A 13184-nucleotide genomic window follows, 5' to 3' on the forward strand; every position below is an offset into this window, starting at 1 on the left:
AGTTACCTTTTTCACCAATCGCTCATTATCCATTCTCTCCATATGCCCAAACCATCGCAACACCCTCTGCTCAACTCTACCAGCCATCTCCCGAACAACTCCAGTTCTCCTTCGCACTTCATCATTTCGCACTCGATCCATACGCGTCACTCCACACATACTCTTCAGACACCTCATCTCCATTACATTCAAACTTTTCCTCTCTGCTACACCCATATTCCATGTTTCAGCCCCATATAACGCAGTCGGTACCACAACACCCTTATACAGCCTTCTCTTTACATCCATTCTAAGTGAACGACATCTAAACAATTTCTTCATTCCTCCCAGCACCTTACCTACTCCATTCATTCTAAACTTCACGTCTGCATCTATTCTTCCATCCACAGCAACATGTGACCCTAAATATTTAAAACACTCTACCTCCTCAAGCAACTAACCATTCAAAACTATATTCATCCCCCTACCATCTACCAACCTCGTACACTTCATCACTTTACTCTTATTCTGATTTATTTTCAATTTCCTCCTTTCACACACCCTTCCAAACTCCTCTACTAACTGTCTCAATCTCTCCTCTGAATCAGCCACCAGTGCAGTATCATCTGAAACAGCAGCTGCTTCAGATTCCACTCTCCACCATCAACATTCACCAGACTCAGACCTCCACCTAAAACTCTTGCATTCACCTCCCCTACAACACCATCCATATAAATATTAAACAACCAAGGCGCCATCACACATCCCTGTCGCAGCCCCACTCTCACGGGAAACCAGTCACTCACAGCATTACCCACTCTTACACACGCTCTACTATTTACATAACTTTTCACCCCTTTTAGTAACCTACCATCAAGTCCATACAATCTTAAAACAGTCCACAAAGCCTCCCTATCAGTTCTAATGTACGCTTTCTGTAAATCCATGAATGCCCAAAACATCCTTGCCTTTCGCTAAATACTTTTCACACACTTGTCTCACAGCGAACACCTGATCCACACACCCCCTCCCTCTCCTAAAGCCACACTGCTCATCACCAATCACTTCCTCTGTACCCTCTCTAACTCTCATAATTAACACTACCATACCCCTTACCTACAACACTCAACAAACTTATACCCCTAAAGCTAGTACATTCATACTTATCACCCTTGCCTTTATACAATGGGACCACACAAGCACTTGCCCAGTCAATTGGCACCGTACCTTTCACAAAGCACACATTCAACAGTCTTACCAACCAGTCAACAATAGTCACTCCACCACCCTTCAGGCATTCCACAGCACACCTATCCATACCTGCAGCTTTCCCTGTTTTCATCTCCTTTACTGCCTTCTCCACTTCCTCCTTCGTGATCAAAGAATCATTCAACTCTCCCAACACATTTATTCCTTGAACCCTTCCATCCGCCACAATCTCGGCCACCCTTTCCTCCACTACATTTAAGTCTTTCAAAATACTCTGCCTATCTCTTCCTTACTGCATCCATCTCATTTAACATCCTTCCATCATCTGCTTTTACTATCTCTTCCTTCCCAGACTCTCCCTTTCGCACCCTTTTCACCTCCTTCCAGAACATTTTCTTATTCTGTCGAAAATTCTCAGTCAGTCGCCTACCCCACCTTTCATCTGCTGCCACTTTAGCACCACGCACAGCCCTTCTCGCCCTATTCCTCTTTCCCTTATACCTCTCATATGACACCTCATCCTTCCTCTGCAGCCACACTTCATATGCATGCCTCTTCTCAGCCACAGCCATACTTACTTCCTCGCACCACCATTCACTTCCCTTTCTTACACCACCACCCACACGTCTCGCACCACACACCTCTTCTGCATGCCCCACCACAGCACTCTTAAACAACTGCCATTCCTCCTCCACGCTGCCATTTTCCTGATCTTTCACTGCGTTCCATTCATCTTTCAATTTCTCCTGATACTCTATCATTTTCTCTTTTATCCAACTCACTCACTTTCAGAACCTCCCTGCCACACTTAACCCTCCTATATAGCTCTCACCCATCTCTTACCTACTCTTAACTTTCCCTCCACCAGGTAATGGTCAGACATACCTCCACCCTCCCCTCTCAGAGCTCTCACATCCAACAATCTTCCTATTACATTCCTAGACACAACCACATAGTCCATCAATGCTTTATCGACAACCATTCCACCCTCCTGTCTCACCCATGTATACTTATAAATATCATTCTTCTCGAACAGCGTATTTCCAATCACCATCTCTCGCTCAACACACATCCCTATCATTCGTTCCCCATTTTCATTTCTTCCAGGCGCACCATGCATACCAACTACACCTTCAACCGCTACATTTCCCACTCTGGCATTCAGATCTCCCATCATTACTACATTCACATTCGCTCCAAAACTCTGCAGACACTCATCAACATCATTCCAGAAAGACTCCCTCTCTTCTTCATCCCTTTCACTACCAGGCCCATATGCACTCACAAACACCCACAACTCACGTTCAAATTTCACTTTCACCCTCATGACAGTTTTGGTAAACTTCAGGATCTTTGGTTGTGAATGGTTGATCAGTTAAAAACTTTGGGTAAATAAAATCATGGGAGTAGTAAACTGTATGGTACATATGGGATTAAAAGGGTTAAACCACAGACTAGGCTACCCTATACCCTTGACAGTGTTTACTTGATGGCAAATCCTATGACAGTGATTTGAACTAACAGGATGTTAAGCCATTGAGCCTGGGGATGTTTGTCATTAACGTTGCCATCCAGTGTTTTTCAGCTTAAAACACTAAACTGGAGGGACGAGACCTTTCTTAAGCTGAATGAAAGTGCCTGGTCGCAAAGGTAAAATTTAAACATCCCTTGAGTGAGAGGTCAATACGTTTATCCACCCGAAGATTTCTACCACCAGACCATGGAAAGAGCACTGCAAAATACCATATTCAGATAAGTTTCAGGTAGCTACTTAATTTCCACAATAAGAAAGCTGAACTAAGTGTGAATAGCGGCAGTCTTCGTTACAGATAAGGGATGAGTAAATAGGGCGGTACTAATGTTAGTACTGTAGTTGCAACCCTAGGCTCATCTGAAATGTGGAACCATTGGACTGCAGTCTGAAAGTGTCAAACTGCAATCCACCATCCTCCTCCTGGGGGGGTTAGAAATTCTAGGAATATTTGTACAACCAGACAGCTGCCTGGCAGAGATCGAACACTGCCATTAGGTGATCAAAGGTCTCTCTCGATTTGATTTTTTATTTTTATTTTCCTCATTCTTAACTGTAGCTCTGCGGATAATGAAAGACAATCAGGAACTTATGGTTAATAAATCCTTCTGAAGTACCCACCCCAAGGGGAGAGCACGGACAGGGTGGTGAAATGCCCATCCCAAGAGGAGACCACAGGGAGGCGCGTAGAGGGACCCGGCCAGACGGTCCTATGTCCCCCACCACCATGCGCCCCTCTTCCCTTCAACAGAGCCAGCGAGAGGCATGCCGCCATGGCACACTACTCAATGTCCAGACATTGACACTACTCTTCAGCCAGACAAGCACTCGTCAGGATCAGGGTGGGACTTGTGCCTCCACAGTCTCAGGCAGAACCGCGACAATGGCCACCATCCGCGTTGGGGAGTAGTTGGCCACCGTACGCTTCTCACCTACCACCCCCAGCAGGACTGCGCTGATTGCCACCGTCCATCCTTCACCTGCAGCCTCCGCTGGAGCAGAACTGCAGCGATGGCGACCGTCCGCTCTGGGGAGAGAACGGCCACCGTCCTCTCATCTGCAGTCCCAGGGCCAAGGCAGAACCGTAGCGACGGCCACCGTCCATGCCGGGGAAGGATTGGCCACCATCTGTCCTTCATCTGCTACCCCCACAGGGAGCAGTACGGTGGTGACGGCCACCATCCGCACCGGGGAGAGAACAGCCACAGTCCTTCTCTCACCTGCTGTCCCAGGGTCAAGCGGAAACACGGCGATGGCCATCGCCCACCCCGGGGAGGGATTGGCGACCGTCCGTCCCTCGTCTGCTACCCCTGTGACACCCCTCAAGGGGAGCGTCCCTTGCTCGCCTCACCCCTCCAGAGGCTGAGTGGTACATCCCTCTCGCTCCCCCCACAGAGCCAGCCCCCGACAGGGTTGCAGCTGGAGAGGCTCTGGAGAGGCCCCATCGTGAGTCTGGGGATCTGCTTCCTGCAGCCAGCGCCCCTACGTTGCCCCTCACTGCCGGACTCCTGGAGGAGACGCCGCAGGCAGCCCCTGACGGCCCTCAACCTGAGCGAGGCTGCAGCCCCCAGCCACCCATGGGTGTCCCCAGGACTCTAGGATGATACCTCCCCAGCCCCACTGACGATTAATCCTCCTCCAGGAGCTGGTGCAGGGAAGTGCGCCTGTTTGCCCTGCTCAGCCCCAGTCCTGAGGGCTGAACTATCCACCGAGGCCCCACCAGGGAAAGGCCTCCTTCTACCACCCAGCAGCCCACCTTGGATGACCCGGCCCCTGACGGTGGTTCCGTGTCTCCTGTGGGGGAGTACGCCTGACGGGACCTCTCCCATACCTGGACGACACCTGTAGCTACCCAGTCGCCAGTAGCCCAACCCGAGTCCTGTCTCAGAGAGCGTGTTGATCTGCACAATGTATTGTGTTTGGCATTGTGTATCTTTATAGCAATATACGTGAAAGGTTGGTTGACCCACGTTTTTATGCCCTGTTCCTCTAGTTGCATGCTCTAGACCAGGTCTTGAAGGGAACCCCGGATCAGTCGCTTGCGCCCAGAGTGCAAGGAGTTGGGCTCTGAACACGTAGCATAACACTTTCACATTTCGATTTAGCGGTGCGGTGGCTAGACCCACCACCTTTTGTTGTATATGTCCTCAGTTTACGACAACCAATATTTCCATCAGCCATTTTGCGGGATAATTGACGTAGTGTTTAGTTCACTGTGATTGGTCGGTGGTACGCTGCCATATTAGATATTGCTAAATTTAAAAATTTTCTAAAGACGGAAAGTGTTATACTAGGTGTTTTTAGGTCGACTTCTCGTCATAGAAACACTAGCTGTTGAGCCGAGGTTCTCTCTAGAGACCGGAGCTAGAACACACGAGAAGAGCAGGACATAAAAACTCTGGACAACAACCTTACACTTGTATTACCTCGATTTCCACTCACAGTATACAGTATGTGTATCACACAGTACACTATTCAGTCACAAACACACAGGCAGACTACTGTAGAGGGCTCTAACTGGACTGTTATATGTAGCATATAATGTGAGTATAAGTATCACACAGTATACTATTCAGTCACAAGGACACTAGCAGACAGTACACAATATGGACGTATCACTGTATATTATCCAGTCACGAGTACACAATATGAACGTAACACACAGTATACTATTTAGTCACAAGCTAGGCACTAGACAGGCACAGTATACAATATGAACACCAGTATCATATCACACATTAGTCAGTCACAGATACACTAGGCAGACTGGAGGGCTCCGACCATTTACCTTGGCTCCGACTTGGCTGCCTGAGTCTGGTGCCCTACAGGTGTCGGCCAGATGTGGGAGGGGTCACGTCAGGTGTTCCTTCTCGCAAAAGCCACGGGACAACCCTCAGGGGCGACGTCATCTTCTGTGGGCTGCTCCTGGGCATGGTGAGAGGCCCTCCGCCCATGGGGCCTTGCTGTGTGGTCTGGTCCTCGGGGCTCGGGCCAGACACAGTATATGCACGCTTGTCTGCGCCCACCCTGGGGAGGAGGTCGCCGTTGTCTGGGGCTGGGGAGGTCGTGCCCCGGGGTTGCAGGGGCACCTCTGGGAGTCCGGCGTCTGCGGTCTCCCTCCCGTCAGGCCGCCGTCAGGGTTGAATTGCGGCGTCACCGCCAGCGGGAGTCTGTCAGCTGGTCGTCTCACCCAGGCGCTGGCTGTACTGTGCACACTCCTGGGATCACCATGGGGCCTCACCAAACCTCCTCCGGACAGGAAAGTTCCTCCTGGGGGTTGCCTCTGTGGGGAGAAACAGTGGAGCGTCCCGCTTGGTGACAGGAGGGGTGAGCCAAGGAAAGGTCGTCCTCCACAGGGGAAGTCTCAGAGGATGAGAGATGCTTGGTGGGGTGTCTCTCCCTGGTGCGGCTGATGGCCGTTGCTGAGGTCCCGTGGGCAACAGGAGGAGGGCGGGTGATGGCCATCCGTTCCCCAACCAGGGCCCGACTTCCTGGCAGGACTGTGGGCGAGGTATGGCTGAAGGCCATCATCAGTCTACAGGTGCGGCTGAAGGCCGTCACTGGTGTCCTGCACGGGGAGTGGCAAGCAGTCGAGGTGTGGCTGATGGCCGTCACCTGCCTGCAGGTGCGGCTGAAGGTCGTCACTGAGGTCCAACTCCCGGAGGCAGCTGCAAAAGGAGAGGGGGCGTTACCGTACCTCCCCGAGTGCAGCTGAAGGCCGTCACCAGTTTCTGCAGGGGAGGGGGGGGGGTTGTAGTGGTTGAGCGGCTGATGACCGTCTCTGTGTTTGTGCAGCTGAAGGCCGTCACTTGCTTTGTGCGGCTAAAGGCCGTCACGGCTTTTGTGCGGTGGATGGCCGTCATTTGGGTACTGCCTGGGACTGGGTATTCAACCCCACCCCGAACCTGGCGAGGGCTGGTCCGGCTGAAGGGTAATGCCCTAGCACTGAGTAGTTCCCACTGGGTCCGTTGCGGGGAATCAGGGCACAAGGTAGTAGGGTACATAGGCTCACTCTGCCTGGATAGTGCACATGCCCTCAAAGCCCCTCCGTGGTCTCCTCCTGCAGTGGGGGTCGCAATGTCCCAGTGGTATCTCGTCGCGGTGGGTATTTCAGAAAGCACTACAGAAAAATCGCTTGTAAAATACTGTCTACAATATTGCTAAAAAGGCGTTAAAACAATCAGCTAAGATGTAGAAAATTGCTGGTAAAAATTGCTACAACGAAAGAACGTCAAAGCTCGAACATTTCTACAAAGTATTGAATTCTGGAATATAGTTAGGAAGCGCACTAACACTAATATCGCTGGAGAAAATGTTTTAGAATATTGCTAAAAACTCAAGTTCAAAGCAAAGCATTTCAGTCACAGCCCTGATATGTTGCTGGAATCATCATTCTTCATCCTGCCTCTTCTTCCCACATGCAATATGAATAAGGTGGGTAGAGAAAGCCAGGTAAAAGAAAGCATAATGAAGAACTAGCACCAACTCATGATATGGCTATATGTTATGCTGGATGTTTTTAGATCGACTTCTCGTTCTAAAGACACCAGGGACTGAGCGGGGTCCTCTTTCTAGACCGGAAATAGAACACTTACAAAGGAACAGGGCATAAAAAACTAGGCAGGACACCTTAACATCTATTGTCTTAGTTCAATTCCCTTACAATATACATACAAAGATACACTGAATATGGATGGGGTAAAGTGACAGGTTAATTAACAGTAGCATAACATAATCACATGGGCACTGTGTTTACACCTGAGTTAATACACGAGAGAATATCACATAGCCGTAGTGACACTGTTCATACACTCGGTGTCTTTGGACTGTACGTGGTAGGTTGGTCTCTTGGCCACACACTAGTATATCACTCTGGTTCTGGGGCGCTTAGACATACACACAGCACTCTGGATAAACTGGAGTAGAGACCTTTATGGGTAGTGCTTCTGTCTCACTGTTTCTATATCACCTACAGTCACTGTCATTGTTAAGTCTTAAGCACGACACTGGGGTCTGGAGGCGTCGTCACTGGGCTGCTGAGGTCTGGGCTTAACTGAGGTGGCGCCCGGGAGTGGGAGGGAGCCCTCCTGGGGGGCCCTCCTGTGGAAGGCACGGGACAGCTCTCGGGGGCGTCACGGCCTAGGCGCGTGTCTGGTCTGGGGTGCAGGGAGGCCCTTCTCTGCTTGGGCCTCGACCTGATGAGGGGCCCTCAGGACTGGGGCCAAATTGCATCAGGAGTCGGGTCTGCCACTTCTTGCTCTTGGCGGAGGGCTGACGGTGAGGCCAGAGCGGTCCCGCCCTGAGGTCTGGGGACTAGCCCTGGAAGGAAGGGGACTGCGGTCGCCGCTGGGTGGGGGCGCTGTCAGGGATTGACTACGGCACCTTGCCCGCGGGGCATCTGTCAGGATCCGGCGTCATCCAGGGGCAGACTGAAGGGCGTGAACCCCGTCCTCAGTGACAGGACCTCGCCACCACTCCTGGAGAGGCAGCACCTCTGGGGAACCACACCTGGAGGGAGAGACAGAAGGGCTTCCCGTGCACCCGAGGGATGGAGAGTGGGCCGCACAAGGGACCTTCTCCTCCAGGAGAACCTTCAGGACTGTGGACAAAGGGCGTACAGTGGCCGTCCCTTCCCCGACGTGTACAGTGGCCGTCGTCATGGTTCCACAGCCCCTAGGGGTAGCAGCAGAAGGACGTACAGTGACTGTTCCTTCCCCAACGCGTACAGTGGCCGTTGTTGCAGGGCTGCTCCCGAAGGAGGAGGAGGCAGATGAGGGACGTACAGTGGCCGTTCCCTCCCTGGTATGTACAGTGGCCGTGACTGCGGGTCTGCCTGCTCAACAAGAAGTAGCTGAGGGATGTACAGTGGCCCTTCCCTCCCCGGTACGCACAGTGGCCAATACTGTGGGGCTACTCCCGTAAGAGGCAAAGGAGGTGGATGAGGGACGTACAGTGGCCGTTCCCTCCCTGATGCTTACGGTGGCCGTCATCGCGGCTCCATTCCTCCTGTCTTTGCCTGTCGGTGTGCGTACAGTGGCCGTCACACCGAGGCGGGCTCCAGATGTGGCTGCAGCAGAAGGACGTACAGTGGCCATTCCTTCCACAGTGCGTACAGTGGCCGTCGTCGTGGAGGTGCAGGGGGAAGACAGCTGAGGGATGTACAGTGGCTGTTCCCTCCCCGGTACGTTCAGTGGCCGTTACCGCGGCACTGCCTGGGACTGTATCTGAAGCAGTCCCACCCCGATCTTGACGAGGGCTGGTCTGGCCGAGAAGTAGTGTCGCATTCCTGCGACGTCGTGGTTGGGCAGGTTGAGGGGAAGAGGGACACAAGGTCGGGGCGCATCGGCGCCCGTCTTGCTCTGGGCCAATGTCTCACTCACCTGGCCCGCCGTTGTGTCCTCCTGGGGTGGGGGTAGGGCTGCGGCTCCATAGTGGGGTGGGGGATCCGGCGGCGGGAGCGCGCATATTACTTTATGACACTGTCTGTGGGAGTAGAGGAAAAATATAAGGCGGAAGAAACACGGAAATATTAAGGGGAGAGATAGCATAGAGGTTCAGAAGACACCAAGAAGAGAGAGACTGGAGACGAAACGGACCCTTTTAGCCACCAATGACGACATGCAGGGATACTGGGCAAGTGTTCTTTCTGCCTTCCCTAGGGGAAAACCAGGTAAGGTAAAGACTATGACGTTGGAAATCCTAACATGCCTGATGAACTGGGTCAAACACGCATTCATTCACCTTTCAGACCCTCGAAACCCTGGCTCCACTCGATAGCTTATGGGCCTTGGGTACAGTGCTTCACATTTCACGCTATGCTTTTCCTTCCCTCGTGAATTTAGCCCAATTTTAATCAGAAGAATAACTTTGTAAAGAAAATAATTTGGTTATATTTATGAATATAATGAGTAAATATAAGAAGTGCTCAAAGATGGGATGCTATTCAAAGATTTAAACGGCAAAATGCGGGTTGTAAGAAATGTTCCACTCTGATATATAACGTCATTTTTTGTTCAAGAATAATTTAGTATTTAATAATTTAGTGTAGTTCATAGTATAAGGGATAAATAAGTAGTGTGAGGGAGCGTGAGTTGAGCCTGTGAGTTTGGCCGGGTGTCTGACAGATGGCGGCGGCTGTCAGTTTGTTTTGAACCTTTGCAAATGGCAGTGTTGTTTTGAATGTTGCAGCCACCCCAGCCTCCAGCACGCCCCCCGGACACAGTGGAGTAGCCCAGGAGAAGCCATGCCCGACCCTCCTATCATGTGAGTGCTCAAAATTAACCCTAGGCATGTTAAATATTGAATAAATGACGCTGTGTTTACAGTGGAGCCTTCTTCGTGGCCGTACTACACTGTTATTTACCTAATTTTACCTCTGTAGCCAGTCTTTTTTTGTATTTTGGTGTAATTTAAAGCATTATATATTTTGAGCCAATGTGAGTATAGTTATACGGGTTTGATATGTTTAATAATCACTTAATAGTGCATTGTTCTTACCATCCATACTGCTGTGTTATTTATTTCACTGCCCTCATCACCAATTTTACGTTTTTATTAATATATTAAACTTCCTTTACATTAAGCCTATATAGGTACAGTTTTAGGGATTTGAAAATTTTGATAATCATTATTTATACACTGAGCCAACATTCATCAGTTATTACCTTGTTATTAAGATATTTTATTTCCCATGGTTCTTTTATTTATTAGAACTTGTAGTAATTGTGGCCATTGTACTCTATGAGTCTGTGTGGTTACAGTTTTACTGGTCAGATGCATTTAGTAATTTTGTAATATACAATGAAGCTTTGAATTTACTCTTAATAGACTACTGTATCTTGTTATTTTGTGTATAGCACTATTATACTCCGTCCTTCTTTATGTTTTGGTATAAATGTGACTGTAATTTTGTATGAGTCTATGTGAGTACAATTTTACAGGCCCAGTCTGTTGTGTATTCTTTTAAAATATGGTGCATTGTGGTTTTCATTCTAGTGATAGGTTGTGGCAACCATCATATAGTCACTTGATGTAATGTTGCCTACTTCTTTCACTTTTATCATTCATTTTCTGTGTCTGCCCTCCTCTCCTCCAATTTCTCCCATCTTTCCTGTTACTTTTTATTACTCTTCTTTCCTTCTGCGGTGGCTTTACATTGAGCAACAAACCTGATGGTTTCCTGGAAGCTAGGAAACCATTTACAGTGCTGGATGGTAACCATACAACCAACCATACGTGTTCCTTATGTGTCAGTACCAGCATGTGGATTGGCAGAGGGCTAGTGCCTCTTCTGTAAAACAACTACCGGTAGGCTAACTCAAAGACAAACGGCCACCCTTTATGAGATTATGGTGTCTGGCTATAGATACAGTGTGTAGATAGTTTTCATTCTACTATTATTGCATTCTTGTTTCACATATTTCACCTCTGGTCTGTCTTTTTCATATTTTCTTGATGGTGTGGCTACATTTTTGCATTTGAATGGTTACAGATTTACAGGTATAATATATTCAGAAAATTCATAATACACAATAGTTTTCATTCAGCCATTATTACTTTATTACCGGTGTTTCATGTAATTTTTTTTTTTTTTTAATTTTAACATTTTCATATAACTGTGGTGATAGTTTTGTGTGAGTCTCTAAGGTTACAGTTTTACCATACCCTACTGGTTTAATATATTCAGTAATCTTTCATTATATGGTGGATTGTTCTTCCTGCCCCCTATTAGTTAATCCCCTCCTAGTCAGTCTCTGTTTAATTGTTTATTTTTATTATATTTTTATGAGCGGTTATAATTAGTATATACAGTACTGTATTATGAGGTAATACCCACATGCTTTTAGGGAACAGAGATGTTTAATACCCGGTACTGTATTGTAATCACTGTTTATACAATGGATTCATAATCCAGCTTTTATTGCCCTGTTATTTACCTTATTTTATCTCCCTTGGTGTTTGTTTTATATAGCGGTATATACCATAGTTTACTTACAGTGGTGGTTTTGTGTGAGTGTAGGCCTATGTGGATATGATTATGATGGTGTATTTGTTACTATTTTTTTTTTTTGCAGAAGATGGACAGAGGAAGGAAAAACAAATTCGGTACCCGGTATTATTAGTTTTTTCTTTTTCACTTTTTTTGATAGTGGAGTCATAATTCTCTCCATACGGCCTTATTTAGCGTATTTTATGTCTGAGCTCTCATTTTATATATTGCGGTTAACTTTGATTATTGCCTATGGTACTCATTATATTTTTTGAGCTGATACTGATATGGCTTTGGTTTTACAGGCCTGCAATATTCAGTAATCATTATTTTTACTGAAGTATTACAGGTATTTTGGTCATTACCACTCTTCTGTGTATGGTATTTTGGTACTATATCCTTTTACATGGACTGTATTGGAATAATAATTACATACCTAGCCATTTACCATACAGTGCTGGTACTGTACATCATATGGTTTTGATTTTTACAAGTCCACTTATTCATTATTTTATTTTCAGTGAAGTATGGTATTTATTATTTTGGTTCTTACCACTCTCGTTTGTTTGTTTTTTTAGTTAGTTGTTTTCCGGGGAGGGGCACTAACCCTCCGCCAACCCTTTTAGTCGCCTTTTACGACAAGCAGGGATAGGCTACTGGGGGAGTATTCTTGAAAATCCCTCTACCCCCAGGGGGTATATGAGAGAGGGGGGTGTGAGTTGAGAGCAAGGCAGTGAAATGGCGGGGGACAGGGCGACTTGGAGGCGATTTGTTTGTGGCCACCCCAAACGGGATTGAGGCGTCTGGCAATAGATAGATAGATAGACCACTCTCGTATTTGTTATTTTAGTACCAATTCTTCTTACCTGTACTGTAAAATCTCAGTTATCCATTGTTGCAATATCCAGGCTAATGCAGTATCCAGCACTGCTGGCTCGGCTCTATTAAAGCAATATTCGTCGAAATTATGCAACTGAAATGGGATGTAACCGGCGGTTCTTTGGAATATCTGGCATTGAGGTGTATCAGCCAGCTTGTAAATGGTAGCCACTGGCACTGTATTACTGTACTGTATCATTATTTTATTGTATTTTATGCGTCATTCTCATCATTTACTCACGGGAAATTTTTTAGGATAGAGGCTCGAGATGGATGGTAACACATTATCCGGCTTGATGCTGAATATTGAGCTGATGGGAGGGTGCTATGCAATATCCGATGTAGGGTGTGGCTGAATTATGCCGGGTAATTGAGAGTTTTCGGTATATAGTTTTGTTTTAGTAACCTTCTTATCCATTAAGCATATATGGTTATGATTTTACAGGTCTAAAATACAGTACAGTAAGACCTCACCATTATGGAGTAATTGGGGCCAAAGCCATTCTGAAAAAAGCGAAATTCCGATAAAAGCGACATCTGGACTTCCCCCCCAACCCAGACTTTTTCCGATATATCGGACATCAGTCCGGATCGCAC

The sequence above is a fragment of the Coenobita brevimanus genome, chromosome 27 (genome assembly GCF_032717465.1).
Source record: "Coenobita brevimanus isolate Jiangsu-jjx chromosome 27, ASM3271746v2, whole genome shotgun sequence".
Lineage (NCBI taxonomy): Eukaryota > Metazoa > Arthropoda > Malacostraca > Decapoda > Coenobitidae > Coenobita > Coenobita brevimanus.